Here is an 18,526-nt window from a genome sequence, read left to right as displayed (position 1 = left end):
AAGTAAGCAGGTTGATCATACAACCAAATAGACCAATAGCTACCCAGTTATCTAACCTAGCAAACTTCCTATAAAGCATTTAACTGACCACTCCCCAAGTTAACTTAAATTCAGATTCAGCTGGTCCTGGGCCCACCCAGGCCCAGCTCTTGTGTCCTTTTCCCTTTGGTTCACGGGACTTGAAGATGGCTGCCTAGTCAGCCCTTGCCCCTTGTCCTGACCGAGGAGCACTTAGACATTCAGTTGGTTGCCTACCCGATAAGAATTAATAGAGACCTGGACGTGAGCTAGAATTTGAAATTGATGAAGCCTTTTCATCCCAGCATCAGAAATTTTATGGAGGTCACCACCTCTAAATATGCCCCTGGAAAGAAAGAAACCTAACTGATTAGAATGGACATATTGAAAAAGACTTTGGACTTAATTGTCACCAGTTTGTGTCTAGTGTCTTCCAATCAGTTTTTGCTGTTGTGTTTAATTAAAATTCTTTGTTTTTCTTTGTAGTATATTTATGTTTGAACTCAGACTTCTCTCTGAACATGAATGTGGTAGTGAGGTACCTCCCTTAACTTATCACATGCTCTGACGTTCTACCCTTTCCTCTGTTCATCTCTGTGCCCAGACAGAGATCAAAGAGAGTCACCTAACATACAGTTTAAAATACGTTCCTAATGGGGTATTTGTTTTTATTGTTTTGATTTATAAGATTGTGTAATGAATTCAGAATCCTGATTCTTCCCATTGTCTAGGTTTCTAAGGATATGGTTTTGCTTTTCCTGTGGTTTTTTAGAATGTTTAGGAAATCTAGAGCAAGAAAGTGCATCTTGCCACAGTGATGATTTAGTACCATCCACTAAGAACTTAGATCCTTCACTTACTGCAGGGCATGCAGAAGCACCTGCAGGTTACAGGTGCCAGCTCGAAGCTGACTGAGTTTAGGATCTTGGGAGTTGACATTACATAGATTATAGCCAATTTGCCCACTTCCGCTCTGAAGTAAGATTGATAAACTGTCTTCGGGCTTTGTATCATGTCCCACAGGGGTACCACTAGGTCAGCTTTCACCTGCACTAATGGCAGGGAAGCCATTTGCTTTAGTAGATATCTCATGACCGGGAGAAGGGAGAGTGATGGAGACTCACTGCTGGGTGGGTCAGAGGACACTCGTACCAAAATGATGTCATCTTGGTGTTCAAATCCAAGCTGCCTTTAGTCTCATTTGGGGCTCCTGCACTCATATTTCTTTACTTACTCCACTTCTCTCTTATTTGTACTGATGGGTTAATTAAGTTCTGGTATATTTTAAAATGAAATTCTCAGTGCCCCCCAAAATAACAAATAATAGAAGATGTTGCAAAGGAATAGAATTAATTTTGTAAAATCTATGCAAAACAGTAAACTATAAACACAAATAATAAACTGGGGACATATTTACAATAAACGTGAAAGGCAGTATTTCTCATCCTTAATTTATTATATCTTTCAATTCAATGAAATTAAACATAACAACTATCATTTTCTTAGGCCCTGCTCCAGCCGCGCTGGCCTCCTTGCTGTCTCTGGCAAACACCTGGCACGTTCTTACCCTAGAGCCTTTCCTTTCCCTTCTCCCTTTTTCTGTAATATTCTCTGTTATGAACACTCCCATGCTTCCTTCACGTCATTACATAAAAGATATCTTCTCAATGAGGCTTTCCCCAGCCTCTCCACGTCCCTTCCTCAACGCTCCAAAACACACACTCGTCCCCTTCTCTGCTATAGTTTTTTTGCTTAACATTTAATCACTCTGTCACATTTTTACTTTAATATATTGTCTATGATTGTTTCTCCCATGGAGTATATTCCAGGACGGTGAGATTTTGCTGTTGTAATCACAGTTGCCAGAACAGGGCTGGCATACAGTAAGTGCTCAATAAATATTTGCTGAATGAATGAATGAAGCTAGCACTCTGAATTCCCTAAGTATAGGGATAATATCTGATTTCTCTTTGTTCTCAATTACCGTCAAGTCATTTTTCACCTGACTTTTCATTTTTAAGCAGTATTCTAAAGCTGCTTTTGCCAATATAGTAAATACAATCTGCTATATTATTTGGTACTCAATAAATGGTATTGCCAGTTGAATTGCTTTCCTTCAACTTGATAAAATCTTTTATAACTCTCTTTTGCAGTGGGGTTAAGAGAGGTAAATAGGGACATGTTTCTCATTTTAGGTCATTTCTACATGCAGACATCTATATGATATATATGTACATACACACCATATCTTCATTATCCATTTATCTGTTGATGAACCACTAGGTTACTTCCATGTCTTGGCTATTGTAAACAGTGCTGCTATGAACATTGGTTGCATGTATCTTTTCGAATTAGAGTTTTTGTCTTTTCCAGCCCAGGAGTGGGATTGCTGGATCATATGGTAACTCTTATTTTTAGTTTTTTAAGGACCCTACATATTGTTCTCCATAGTAGCCAATTTACATTCCCATCAACAGTGTAGGAGGGTTCCCTTTACTCCACACCCTCTCCAGCATTTATTATTTGTAGACTTCTTAATATTGGCCATTCTTACTGGTGTGAGGTGATACCTCATTGTAGTTTTGATTTGCATTTCTGTAATATTTAGTGATGTTGAGCATTTTTTCATGTGCTTTTTGGCCATCTGAAATATTTTTAATATTAATGATATACTACATTTATAAAACCTAAGTATGCTTCTTCATTTTCACTTAAAGGCAAGATGTTTATGTTGAGATGCTACTTTAATATTATTTTAAAAGTTATCTGAATTCTTTATTATAATGTATGTTTTTAATTAATATAGCTATTAAATACCTTTATGAGGAATAAATTTCTAACCCTATCTATTATGATATACCTAATTATGTGATCATAATTATTATGCATATCAATCACTTATTAAACATTTTTAATATGTTTTTACATAACAATTACATAACAGTGTAATTATTTCAAATGTTAACAACACATGTTTTAATACTTGGCAAAGACTCTGCCTGTTATTTTCACATTATTTCCTAAGGTTTATAGGTGGGTTAAGGCAATCATACATCTGATTTAAATCATTTCAGTTTAAATTTCCAGATACTGTTCATTTAAGTTATGATTGACTTTGCCAAATCTCAGTTACTTTTAGTTTTATTTTTCATTTGTTTATTACAGGAGATTTGATTGTTTGATTAGTTGTTTATTTTATTTAAAGTTACTTTTGATTAATAGATAAAAATTATTTAGATGTTTCCATGGTATTTATTATAGTATTACAGGTATTCTTCTAATTAAACTTCTAATTTATGTTCCCTTGTTGCTTCTTAAATGATACATGCTCAAGTGTTCAGATAGCCATTTTCATAGACAGTTTGAAGGGACAATGATGATGAACTGGAATGAGGAATCTGTTCTCATAAGAACAGGTTTATGCTTTGCCATGTAGGTTTAACAGAACATGATATTTAAATTAAAGTGAGTACAATAGAAATTGATAGCACTTTAGTTTACTAATCTAAAAATAAGTAGAATTGTTTTCATTTATTGGGCCACGTGACCCACAATAGCCATATACATTTCCCTCCTGGGTGTTTAAATGTGACATGATTAAATTTCAGAAATGGCACTCAAATTCATTTCCATCACTAATACTATTTCTGGAAATTAAGATAGTCACCAAGGGAGCTCTTATAATACAACATCCCTGAACTATTATGCCAGAAAATATCGAGACGGGGCTGATTTCAGAGAGTTTTATTAAAAACGAAAGCTAAAATCTTCAACTGAAGATAAAGTGATGTTTCTAAATGCCAAAATTATCCAGTTTTTTAAATTTATAAAATAATCTAGGTAATTCTATAGCACTTTAAGAATTCCATCTATAAAGTCCTAAGGACAAAAGATGATAGATAATACATGTGAATATGGTTTAAAAACTATAAATGAATATTTCTGTATATTCAGTTTTTTTGAGCAGCTATACCTCTTTGAACCTTCATTACAAATGAGGTAGTATTTACAAATACACAATCATCTACAATGTATACTATATAAATGCACATATGTATTCTTTTGATATCAGGGTGTGCTGCCAAGTACATCTGTACATACGTAGGCTTATGCAGTGAAAATTGTTAAAGTATTTTATGGATAAATACATGATGTGATAATGTGTTTTTATATGCTCAACACTTCATTATTGCTTTTGTAAAGACAAATTTGTAAAGAAACACAGTCAACTTACCTAAATATTTTGTCACCAATTTTCATATGATAGTGTTGAGTTTAATTTAGGCTTTTAGTATGAGCCCAGCTCTGTCCTAAGGACTTTAAATATTAATTTATTTGACCCTTTAACACTCTTTATCATAGATTCTGTTTATCATTGGCTCCATTTTACAGAGAAAACTGAGCTACTGTGTGATTACGTAATTTGCTTAGATTCACAAGGCTGGTAACCTGCAGACCCTGGCCTTAACCCCAGGCATTGCAATGAGTGCCTGCTCTCCGAAGCATGACACCCTGCCCCTTGGAGAACACTGTAGATTACAGTGTACACTTAAAGAATGTTTGCACCTGAGGAGTGCTCTTGGCGAGGGGTGGCAGAGTTAAGAGGAAAGGGCACTGGCTTTGCATTCAAATAGAAATGGAGTTTAAACTCTGGCTTTTTTCATTTGTAACAATAGGTCTGAACAACATTAGTTGCCCTTTCTGAGCCTCAGATTCCTCATCTGTAAATGGAATGAATAATACCTTTTGGTTTATATTGATGGGCAGATTAAAATTAATAGCGTATCTCAAATACCTAATAAATTACCTAGGTCGGTAAATGTAAATAAACAATTGCATAAATAATTAAGTAGACAGAAGGATCCTTGAGTTATTTGAAAAGCTGATGCCAGTATGTTCCACTTTTCCTTTTGTTACAATTTTGTGAAATTTAAAATTTTTAAACAACTGCCTATCCTTAGTAACTGTGTGTATTGAGAACAAAATGTATAGAAATTAGCTTTAATGCCTTGCATAATACCATGATTTACAAGTACATATTTAGGAAATCCAGTGGCATTAACATAATTTTAATAAACAAATATTATTAATCCAACCAAAACCATTATATGAGATAGGAGTTGCTTAAATTTTTTTAAAAACATGGCATTATAACATACTTCTGAACCACAAACACCTAAGTTCATTTCTTTACGTTTTTATGTTTATAATAATTGTCAGCTGTCACTGTTAATTTGATTAAGTACTTCAGTGAATTGTGAACAGAGACTAACTGTGGAACAAATATTCCAGTATTTTCTTATACTATGTAGATAGTCAAAGATTATAGTTTTATCCTATATAACTGTAAATTCCTTCTCTGATTTATCCAGGTATGACATGGATCCAAAAGCCAAATATAAAGAGATTCTGATTAAAATAAAGAATGTTAAAAAATCAGAGGTGTTTATAAGGAAGTAAAAATAAGAATTAATATACACATGAATTTAATAAGGAAATTGCATAAGTCCAGTGTTATAACATAGTGAATATATTCCATTATGTTGTCAAATAAACTTAGCCACAAATATTTATCGAGTTTTTCAATGCATAACTATGTACAAATTTTTCAGAACATAAATGAGTTCATTTACCAAATTGCATCAAACAGTAGCTATCCTCTGGAGCTGGGACAATAATGGTAGTTAAATTCAGTTCCTTCTCTTACGGAGTTTACAGATCAGTGGGAGAGAAAAACAAGAATTACATAATGTCTAAGTTTAAAACATGATGAGTGCCATGAATGAGGACACCTGTTTTGTTTTGGGGAGTTTAAGGACATGGCATTTGAACTGAGGCTAGAAGAATATGTAGTTAGTACTAAACAGATAAAGGGCTGTGGAAACGAGAATTTTACAAGAAGGATAATATTCTCAAGGATAAACAGACCCTTTGTCCTTAGAATCTTAGTATTAAGTGTATGAATTCCGATTGCTTTGTAATCATCATGTGACGAGATTTGTAGGATGATCAACTTACATTTTAGGTTTTGACAATATGGGATCAAGATCAATTGATGACAAGAATATTTATATATTAAAAACCCATCTCATAAATTGTGCTTTTGTGCATCCACAAGGGATTTTTAAAACACCAAAATAGAATTTAACTTTTGCAAATGTAGCAAGAAATCAAAGAAAAGCAGAGAAAAATTATCATTAATGCTAATTCTAGTTTTATTCCAGATTTAAAATATCTGCTCTGTTTTAGAAATTTGAAATGGTATGCTTTAGCAATATTTGTCTTTGAAAGCATTGCCTAATATCAGCGTAAGATTACTTTCCTTGAATAGATAGAATAGGAATTAATCCAGAATGCCAATAGGATGTGACAAGGACAGCTTACCTCGGGCTGTCACCTTTTGTGAACATAAAAATAATAAAAATAAGGAAATCGTCTATGAGTTGATGAAAGGTTTATATTCAGGATTAATTGTATAATGTTAAATCCAAGATATATAATATTTTAAATCTACCAATAAATATATAGAGAAATAAGTGGAAATAACCATAACTATAAATACTTGAGTGTAGATAATCATTTTAACTTAATTCCTGACATTCTTTTTAAAGATACTACAATAAGTGAAAGAAAAAAAAACAAAAAAAACAGAATACTGTGCAAGTGTATCGGTAGCCCTCAAGGAAAGACATGATTCCAACATTACTGTAGGATGAGGTCTTTGCAACAATAAACACAAAAAATTGACTCAGTGACAAACCTGAATTGAATTTTCTGTGTCTGACATGGAAGTTCCATCTTCAATCAGTTCCCTCTGGGTATATTTTTCCAAATTTTGCCCAACAATTTAGTACAGACATATCACACTTTGAAAGTTCACTTGCTGTACCTTAAAGTGATGATCTAATAAAGGAATGACAGAAAAAATATCTGCAGAATGCTCAGATAGACCCCCTAGGACTTACTAAATACATCTAACAAATTGAATCAGATTCTCATTACCTGACAGTTTTGTATCTGACTGCAAATAATTACTGAAACATCTAGTAAGACCTTCTTGATTTTCAAATTATGTTAACATTCCCATTATGTGGTAACCTGCATATATCCAGGGATTAAAATTTAGTTTTTGCATTTATTCTCCAGGCTAAAACTCACTCTAATATTTCCTATCTCAAAAACAAAGAAAGATAAAACATGCAGAGATCAGGAGAGTTTGGAAACAGGGTAACTTGATTTTTCTTCATAACATTTAGAATTGTAGTATATGATTAAGAAATATTGTACTTTTCTCAGACTGTAAATATCAGTCTTCTCAATAATCACCCTATCCTCATTTTTGTTTAAAAAAAAAAAAAGGGAAGAACCCAAGTAAAGTCTGTACATTCCAGAAAAACAAAAATCTCTATAAGAAAACTACTAGAAAAGAAGTCATCCTAGGACTTGAAAGTTAGAACATGATTAAAATGTAATTTGTAGGCTAGTCATTATACTGTACTTCTTTTACCATCGCATTTTGGAATGCTTAGGTGAAATTTGACTCTAAATATCAAAATGAGACTGAAGTGGTTATTTTGTAATGGGGAAATGACAGGCATAAACCACTGTAGTTTCTGCTTTTATCAGATTCACTGAACAGCAGAGATAAATGCTTTTCTCAAATAGGAAAAAGAACAGAATATAGATGGTTTCTGATCTTTTACCAAACATGCACAATTTTCTGGGGTTTCCTGAAATCACAGAGTTTCAAAAAGTTGCAATAAAATTTTACTGGCAACCATGGAGCTGAGTTGGGCAGAAACCTAGTACCTGACAGGCCCCTAGCTGTGGTTTTCTACTCCATCAGCAGACTTGGAAGTGATGGCTTCCAGCAGCATGTAACACGAAGAGCCATGTACGTATTTTGAGTTTGATCTTCAAAGCAATCTTCTTCAACTGAAGGAAAGGGGCACAACAGATTTCTTTCCTGTGGAGGTATATTGAGTTGTACGTATAGTTGGAAAGGTAGGACACGTCCTGAGAAGGTAGGACAGCTGGATATTAAAATGCAGATGATAACTCAGGGGAGCATTGGTAACACAGATTCAGATTCGGGAATCAGATGAGAATGGTGAAGTGATAAGATGGAATGTTAATACTGGTTTGAGATTTGCAAATATTAACTTCTATATGTAAAATAGATAAACAAGTTTCTTCTGTATAGCACAGGGAACTATATTCAATATCTTGTAGTAAACTGTAATGAAAAACTATATGAAAATGAATATATGTATGTATATGCATGACTGAAACATTGTGCTGTACACCAGAAATTGACACATTGTAAACTAACTATACTCAATTAAAAAAAAAAAAAGAATAAAGGGTTTAAGATCAAGAGCACTGAAGATAGAATTTAAGACAGGTGAAGAAATCCTGTCTGCAAAGGGGCAGGTAACTAAAAAAAGTAATCAGAGAAATAGAGAATAAAGCCTTAGAGAGGGTAAGGAATAAATGTTTCCAAAACAGGAGCTCCTCAAGGAAATGGATAACTGAGAAAAGACTTTTAGTTTGAAGCCTCAAATCATTAATAGTCCTTAAATCATTGTGGTGGGCAGTGGAGAGAACGCCAGATTGCAGCTATTCCAGATCGAGCAGGTGCTGAGGAAGTAATTGCCACAGACCACTCCTCCTAGGTTATAGTGCATTCCATTTGGAGCCCATCTGAAACCCCGAAGAGCCATTAAGGTGCCCAAGGTCCTAAAAATAAATTTCATAATAGTTACCTTAATAGCTTTATCTGGTCAATAATATACATTCTTTTTAGAGCTCTGAAGGGAATGGACATATAAAGTATCCAACTTAAAAATAAATTGAACTTGAGGAATATGGTTCTATAAAAAGAAGTGGAGTCCAAGCAAAGTCAGTAAATTCAGTACTAAAATTCAAGGAAAACAGGCGCAGGGACAGAAAATAAACTATTCTGACAAGAAAAATGGATAGAACTATAGTTATATAAGGGAACCCATAAATACTCAGGGCTGTTGTCTAACTACAAAGCACCACAGAATTGAACCTGCACCTCTCAGCTCCAAGAAATCCGAGCGTATTTGTGGTGGTTTGTTCAAAATAAAATTTGCTTTGTGTTTTTTTGGGACACGCCGGCAGACACAATTTTTTAAACATCCATAAAACGACTATTTGCTATATAAATGTTGCCTCATGTCCACTCAGCAGTAACTTAATAATGCCATTTCCTTTCCCATTAGAATTATTCCTGGAGTCTATCTTGTTAATAGTTTTCAGTTTAACAAAACATGAGCACTTTCCGACAGGGATTAATGGAAGGACAGTTCTCAGCCCTGCCTTTTTAAGTGCTTAATGCAAAGTTTTTGACCAAGGATACAGGGCCCTCAGGGATGGGTGGATAGAATTCACAGTGTCTGTGTTTTCTGATCGGAAAAGAAAAATCATATGTTAATTTTTCCTAATGGTTCCCTGAAACTTAGAATTTCCTTTCATTGCCTTCATAGGCAACAATGAGTCATCCTATTAACAGTACCAGTAACTTTGTCACTAATAGAAATCACAGATGTTTTCACAGCACATTATAAGCATTGTACACATCTGAAAATACCATTTACACTGTGCACTAGTAAGACGCAATAGTAGTCCTGGCACCACCTCTGTTAATGTGTTCATTGATAAGCACGTATATTACTATATCACACATTTTTAAATATTTTGATAATGACTTTGTGCTCCTGTTCATTTCATTTTATGCACTAAAAAGCTTATTTTTAGAAGGGCTCTTCCAGGCTTCACCAGACTGATAAAAAGGGTCCATAATGTAGAAAAAGCTCAGAACCCTGAGTTAATAGCTTATTGGTTTCAAAAGATATTTTTTTCCTTCTGTATAGCATGGAGGAAGCTTTTGGAAATAAAAGATATTAATGATCCATTTTCATTGAATGTTCATTTCTGGCCTTGATTCTGAGTTTGTTCTTTAGCTCCATGTATAAAAAATATAAGCTGTTTTTCACCATTAAGTACTGTGTTGGCTGTAGGTTTGTCAAAAGTAGCTTTTATTATGTTGAGATATGTTCCCTCTATACACCCTTTTGGTAAGGGTTTTTATCATAAATGGGTGTTGAATTTTATCAAATGCTTTGTCTGCACCTATTGAGATGGTCATGTGATTTTTGTCCCTTCTCTTGTTGATGTGGTGTGTCATAGTGATTGATTTGTGTATGTTGAACCATCCTTGTGTCCCTGGGATGAAGCCAATTTGATCATGGTGTATGATCTTTTTTATGTGTAGTTGGATTCTGTTTGCTAATATTTTGTTGAGGATTTTTACATCTATGTTCATCAATGATACTGGTGTGTAATTTTCATTTTTGGTAGTGTCTTTGTCTGGTTTTGGTATCAGGGTGATGGTGACTTCATAGAATGAGTTTGGGGGTATTCCCTCCTTTTCAGTGTTTTGGAGGAGTGGGAGAAGGATCAGTATCAGTTCTTCTTTGTGTGTTTGGTAGAATAAAATAGCAGAAGATGATACTATTAAGTCACATTTTTGTTATCATGTTTACAGAGGTTTTATTAACAGGCTTGAGTTTTTAGTGAACCCATTGCTGCTTCTCACCAACAATGTAGGTTTAGAAACTTTGTAACCCTAGAGAAAGGTGAAGTATTCTGAGTTGATTACAGACACTAACCCATATTTAAAAGACGAGAGAAGAAAGATAAACTAAAGAATATCCCTCCTGCCCGGGTCTATGGTCTGAAATTGAGCACTTTTACCAGGACCTTTTCAATTTTCTCAAAACTAATTGTCATCTGTGTAAAATTTATAATCAGTTCAGTTATTTGGGTTGTTAATGACATGTACATTTGAGAAGAATGCTGCCTGCTTATGAGTTAACCAAAAACTACTGATCATCCAGAATCATAGCGTGAAATACCAAGTAAATGTGTATTACTCATTACATAAAAAAAGGATGCCAGTCTATTAAATTAGTGATATTTTCAGTTGATGGTCACGTCAGTTTCAGAGCATCAGAGTATTGTCACTGAACACATAATTAAGTCTATTTTTGAATTTAGTTCTTATTTCAGAATATGCTGGTGCCGAGAATTATTTAAGCAGTGTATGCTTCCAGGATTTGTATGATTCTGCCATTTGCTTGGCCTTCTCTAAGGAGGATGAGTTTGCACAGATCTCTGGGTGTTGGACGGGAATAAAAAAGTAGAAATGATTGGTCTTCGAACAACCTAGATTTTTTTGCAACTTGACTGTGACAATAGCATTATGCTAGGTGCTGAGACAACTGTCAAGATATCTAGCACATGATCATATACATTAAGACATTTGAAATATGTCTGATATACTTTTTCTGGCTTTTTGAGTACCAGGAAAATGTACCCACTCAATTTACCTCCTTAAGAGGGCTATTTTCAAGATTACATGTGAACCAAAACTATAAAGAAGGCTAATGTACTACTTGAGCCTCTGTCTGTCTGTCTGTCTGTCTGTCTTTTTTTTTTTCAATAAATCTGTCTTGCTTTCTGAATTCTCTTTTTATTCCTGTTTCTAGGTCACATGGACTCATATAATTTTTGCTTTTCCCTGTGTTTGTACTGTTTCCTTCTTTGCATGAATGATGAATTTCAGTTTATCAAATATTCCTCAATTACAGCAGTATTTTTACTTGAGGTATCTTTTTTAATGAATAATAAATAGTGCTCTAAATTATACATGAAAAGGTTACTTATAACACAGAAAAGTAGTAAGCATGCAACTGTATCTGAGAAGGAAAAACAATTCATTTAGTGTCTCTTAACTCTTCTTCCTAGCATAGCAAAATACCAGCTTTTCATACGCATTTAACCTTTTGAGCAGTCAGGTGGACTTTATCATAGGAGCTTAAGTGAGTTCATTCATTAAGCAGAACACTATAGAAGTCCCCACAGAACTATTAACTGGCTTCTGGTGTTTGGTCTAGTCATTTAAAGGTAAAACAAATTTTATATTCTGGGGTTAGTGGCATTGCTGACTGAAAATATTACAAAGAAATATATAAAATTCTGTCCAATAAAATGGATAAGCCAGTATAATAGAAAAAAAATTATTTCATTTTCCTAGTCTAGTAATAAGCCCTCAAATTTTTGCTTCTCATAAGACCTAAAAGAGAAAATTTTGTAGTTCTGGTTTAACTGTATCAATTGTAGGATTGCCTAATTGCCTAATTGCCTAATACCAGTAATATGGGAATAAGGAATTCTCCCCCCAAATGAAAACAAGCACCTCTAAGAGAAGAAAATAAACATAAATCATATGCATTTCCTCATTTCCACCATTCTAAAATGCATGCCTTTTTTGTTGTAGTATTTCTGAATTTGGGATTTACCTTAAAAATCAGTGATATATTGGTGGTACATAAGAAAATGGTACACAATAATGGGAACTTGGTCTCACTGCAGTCTATTAAATTAACAATAAAACAGAAATAGGTAACATGACCGTTCCAAAAAATAGACTACCAACAAGCATTTATATCTAAGCTAAGCCATCCAAGTAATGATTTTTAGATCAATAGAATAAAAATATGGATTAATACTAAAGCAAATGATGCATAAATTCATGCTGCCCATTTGTATTTCCCATTGTGAATATGAATACTTCACTGTTATTCATGTCAGGCCACATCTGTAGAAGCCCTTATGTTTGCACATGGATTATATACCCTTTCCAAATATGGAGAACTATGCTTAGACTAATTCAAAACCAGTAAGATCATTACACAGCATTTCATACACACACACACATACCTGCCTTAATTAGAAACTAGTTGAATTGTCATTTACTAGGCACAATTATTAAGAAGTTTCTAGTGCATATCTCTGTGCCACTTAGCAACAGGTGATCGCATCTCTGATCGTCTAACTTGGAAAACTGTTGGCATGTCACTTGTAACGACCCTTTAATTTTTTTTTAACTTTTTCTTCTGATTACAGAGTTACATATATATACCTATATATAGTTATATATATAATAATATACAGTTATATATATATTTATATATGTATACACAAGACCCCAGAAAAGAACACTTGGAAAACACAAAATTTGTTTGAATTCATTTTCCTTCTGAAATGGAGTCTGCTTAAATCCACCACTTGTAGTATGCTACCAAATACTGCCCTTGTAACACTTATTTATCATTGCTTTATTCTTTCTAGTGTGGCTTCCCTCTGTCTAGTTGGCCAAATACCATTTCAGATCAAAAGTTTTCAAGAATAGACATTGTTTCTTCATTGTATTTTCTTTCTTAGTATCTGTAACACCTAAAATCCCTACCTGGATAGACTGGACATTTGACAAACCCAGGCAGTTGAGTGACTCAGATTTCTTGAGAGAGCTAGAATAAAAAATCTTAGAGAAAGAGAAAGAGATAAAGAGATTGAGAGATGGAGAGAGAGCAAGAGAGAGTGCCTTCATCTATATTGATTAATATAATAATGGGAAGCAGATTTTCACTTGTTTAAACATAATGAATACACTGCTAGACATATGTAACCCAAATTTAAACTGAATTTTAAAAAAGAAAAATATTGGGAAAATTTATAGACGTGGTCTTACCTCACAGCATATAAGTTAAAGGAGTGACTGTTTTACATTCTAGTCACAGCCTCTCTGCTCCAAATAATGTAATAGTACATACAGTTGTTGAAATTCCAGGAGCTGGCTAGCCAAGTAAATTGTCTATGAGGCTGCTTTTATTACTGGTAGAGACGATTTTTCTTTTTAGTATTCCACCTTAACCAGAGAGTATTGATAGAGGTTAAATATGGCAAAAATTATGTCTCAGTTAATCATGTTATTAATTAGTCATGCTTATGAGAAATGAGAGTTAAAACTGAATTTTAAAATAATTGCAAGGTGTGTGGCATAGATTTAATCAATTAATTTCTCTTCTTTATATTTACTTTTTAATCTGTTAGCACAGGTAATGAATCTTAGATTTACATTGAAGTGAATTTGAGGGAAAAGAGAAATACACTGGAGAAATCCAAGTTAATGTGCACATGAATATTTAATTGGTGTTTGCTTATTTTTTTCTAATGATTATTGTACACCGAAAATACAAAGCTATTGGCAAAAAAAAACAAAAATTAACAGCAACAACGAAAATAATCCTGGGTTAGGACACAAAGTTCTTGATAAAGTAATGCTAAAAATTTTGGAAATTATACATAAACCTTTACCTTTGTAACCTAAATTAGACTAATGTGATACTTACCCAGATGCTAATTTCATGTTTGAAGATATTAACATTTGAAAACAATTGCTTCCACGGTTTATCCTGAGGCATTTTGTTAAACAGAGAAGAATGCCCTGTGTCATAATTGGCCTTTAAAAATGAAAAGATGAAAGCAGTTGTAGAGTGAGAATAAAGAGTAAGAGGGAGAGGAAAAATATAGCTGTAGAAATCCTTGAGGTAGGCAGTTCACTCTAGTCCTTTTCTATGGACCTCTAGCTATAAAATGATGCTGACTTCAAATTAGTTTCTACTGAACTACTCCCAGCTGTATAATCACTTTGAACCTCAAAAGACTAAAGTATGAAATGTTATGACTCTGCCTTGCACAAAGAAGAGGTTCCACAAATATTTTTAAATGTTGAATGAATAACAGTCTATGTGGAGCCTTCAGTCTATGAGCCATGGCAGAAACAATGATGAACACAAGGTGAGTGAGGTTACTACTCTCTGTCTTTGTAAACATGATCACCAAGTGCCGTGTTTGTCATTTTTCATCACTTCTCCACACTGCTTAAGCCTTATGCAGCAAACAGAAGGTCCCCAGCACGTCATATCAGCGTGTTTATCGTGACCCTTTGGTAATAGATACACCTGGTGCCAAATTTTGGCTCTGTGACTTTATGGGAGCTATTTAACCTCTCTGAGCCTCAGTTGCCTCAAAGTTGGAAATGAAACTACTATTCTTGGGGTTATGTTGAGGCTGAAATGCATAGCATTTTTTTTTCTCTGCAATAAATATATTCAGGCTTCATTTTTATTCTTGGAATGTCTGTGAGAGAAAAGATCCACACCTTTGGAGCAAAGAAGTTTCTTCTGAAAGTGTCTTTTCATTTTACTTTGTTGAGTTGACACTTCCTAAGAAACTAGTATTCATGCATGATTTTCTTATATTACACAATCAGATCATAAAAAGAGTTGGCTATGTTCTAAGGGGCATTTCATGATTTTTCTTCCAATACATCCCCTTTATGTCCTTGGATATCTGAAATAATGAAAATTAGCATTCTTCTCACTTTGACTGGAAAAATGAGTCATGATGAAACAAACAAAAAAGGTTATGCTGAAGATATGGGAACCAAGTATTATTCAATTTGGAGGGAAATGGTTTGTTACTTTACTCTCGGTTATGGACTTGAGGAAATAAGATTCCTTTGATTACTGCAACAAAGTGGCCGCCAGCTAAAACTTCATCTCCATCTAACCTAAAGGTAGGATTACTCGGATATTGAATTGGGAAAAAAACTTGATTATAAAGGTGCTTTTCAAAACTGTAATCCGGTTTATCAGAGTGTTAATATGAGACTTTTCCATAGGAGGGCTCCCTATTCTGTACCACAACGACGAAAAGCGCCTGCCAGACATAGACCTATTTTAAAAAGAGATTATTTAATTAGTTATTTTTATTTCCAGTGAGTCTGGCCATATACTGTGGGGAATCATTTCATTTTCATTCATTATAAAAAGCTATAGTTTGTATTTCCCTCAGGCAGAGATTTATGTGGCAATTTGCATGCTTTGGTGACAGAATTATCTGATGATGAATATGATATTAGGGAGACGCCAACTGACATGACATTTTGAATCATTGCCAGTAACTGTTCATGATTAACAATTGTGCTTATGTATGTATTTTAATTTTTATTGAAGAATATTTTGTATGGAAAATGGGAGTAGACGTTCTATTCCTTTTACTTCCTGAATAAGAAGTGAGTGCATGTAAAAACCTGGCTGAACTGGCGATATATGTTCAAATCTTGGATCTCCAAGTAGTCACTGTGGGAGTCAATCTCCCCTAGCCATAACTTTTAGCTCTAACTTTTGCTTTGTAACAATGAAATAACAACAATAACAACTACAATATAAGAGCTACCATTCACTGAGGGCATATTAACTGCCATATGGTTTACTCTGTGCTCACCATGTATTTTTCCTAACCTGTGCAACAAAGCTCAGGTGGGTGTTATTCTCCCTGTAATACAGATTATTAATGCACAGTTTCCATACTTTGCTATGTATTGGTATTACCAAGATTTTAAAAAAAATTACGGGTATCTGGGACTGCATTTACCTTCATGCCCGTAACCAAAATTGCAGTGAAAACAGCCTTGATGAACTGATATACCAGCAAATTTGCCAAGACTTAATAAGTCACTTTATATACATCATAAGTCACCAGTATATTACACTTCATTGTTAACCTTTTTCCCCACATAAATTGCTTATATTTGTAAATTGTATAATGCTATGAAATTATAGACCTTTGAATCTACTGATATAAGAGTGTTTCTATTTTCCTTTTATCTTTGTAGTTTTGGTTTAGTTGAGCAGATAACTTTGGAAAGTACTAAGGCCCAAGGATATATTGTCATAACCCCCTGCCTGAGCAATTTATAGTTCACACAGTCATTTCTTTTTTCTGTAGCTAAAGAGATTTTGGGTAATGAAAAAAAGTGTTCAACTAATGAAATATTTTCTTACTAATGCAAGATTAAATTTACATCTCAGGTTCTATTTATTTTGTGTAATTTATCATTCCTGTATATTAAAATTAGTAGCTATAGCCTTCTGTATCCTAATGACTATTAAGTTACAAAATAATTGTTTTTAGTATTTTTTGACGCATTTGACTGAAGTGAAGGATTCCTAAGAAAAGCATGTCACTCTTTTCCTCATTTGTATAGGAGCTTTTAGAAATGATAGTAATTCTTCTATTTCCATTTGGGGTTAGTGGCTGTGCTTTGTTTTATGTGTGTGATTTGCTGATTCTTACCTGATTCCTGGTGAATCCTGTAAATATGTAACTAGGGTGATGAACATGAGTAAGGTGGTAAAATGAAAGCTTCTGGAGAAACTAGTCATTTACATAATTCCAAAATAAGAGAAACATTAAGTTCCCTTGTAGTTAAAAGCTTAAAAAAAAAAGTGAAATTCTAGTTTTGACTGCTTTTTCAAAATTTACAACTTCTTAATGAGCAAACAGGATTCTTTGTAGTCTAAGTCTTTATATTCGTCATATAATTTTAACATAAGTTTGTGAGAAGCATATCTATTAGGTCAGACTACATAACAATAATATGAACATACTAGAAAATAGCATCATATCCCATTATGAATATTTTGTTGAACAAAGATAATATTCTCTGCTCTTTTCAGCAGCTTAAGATTTAAATGCAGATTTAAGATTTTTAAATACCTTTACTTCTCTGAAATGTAGTATCCATTATTAGGTAGCTCTGATACACATTTTAGTTGTTTTTTCTACAAATACTACCCAGCAAAAGTGAACATTAAACCTGGTCGTAACATAATATCAAGGTCTACTTTATTATTATATAAAATAACTTTGAGAAGACATAGAAGTTAAATATCCTGTTTTAATAAGCTGACCTATATTCATTACATTATAAAATGGATATCCCATATGAATCTTGAACAAGAGATAATGTGTTGGGGGGAAGGTATGTCTCAAGTGGTAGAGCACATGCTTACAATGCAGGAGGTCCTGGGTTCAATCCCCAGTATGTTTTCTAAAAATAAATAAGTAAACCTAATTTCCACCTCCCCCCCCAAAAAAAAAAAATGTATGAAAAGCCGGCTTAGCTTCTGTAAGTTTGTAATAATATTGTTATTAATTGTTAAGCTACTAAATTCTCCTAGAATGTACTTTCTGTGAAATTCACAAAGCATCCTTTGTTTTAAGAACTTTACATTTGCTGTGTTTAAAATTCTATGTTGAGTTGTCCCTTTCAGAACTACCAAAGTCCTGGCAAATACTATATGCAAAGCCCTTGTGATACTTTCTTCTCTAGGAATATTTGATTAGTAAATATGTTGTTATCAAGAATTCATCTCCTGCCTCAGTTTTGTACTGGAAATGCTGACAAAAGGTTTTCTGTTTTATTTAGTTTGGAAGGAGGAAAAACAATGGAGCTGAGGTTGTGACATGGAGGGCAGTCTGAAAAATATTACTTGCAGAACTTTTAGTTTCCTTCCCCAACTCCAGCACGTCTCTGATGATATGATTCCTATCTCTTTATTTTCTGTGTGACAAACACTTCCTAGATTTTGGGGAATTAATGCACATATAGATATTTCTAGAATTCAGATAAGCAGATCGTCTACAGTGCACTTCCAGTTTCCATTTTGCTCTCCATCCTTTGTTCTGCCAACTTGCCAAAGTGTTCCAGCAGGACGGGGGCTCATTA

General features: G+C 33.8%; 1 protein-coding gene across 2 annotated transcripts in view; it reads left to right on the top strand.

The window, feature by feature from the left end:
• Positions 1-18,526, top strand: part of EDIL3 (EGF like repeats and discoidin domains 3) — a 392,867-nt gene that overhangs the window by 226,628 nt on the left and 147,713 nt on the right. The window lies entirely within an intron of this gene.

Source organism: Camelus bactrianus, chromosome 3 (assembly GCF_048773025.1).
Source record: "Camelus bactrianus isolate YW-2024 breed Bactrian camel chromosome 3, ASM4877302v1, whole genome shotgun sequence".
Lineage (NCBI taxonomy): Eukaryota > Metazoa > Chordata > Mammalia > Artiodactyla > Camelidae > Camelus > Camelus bactrianus.
Note: the sequence above shows the minus strand (reverse complement) of the source record. Positions and strands in the feature narration are given on the sequence as shown.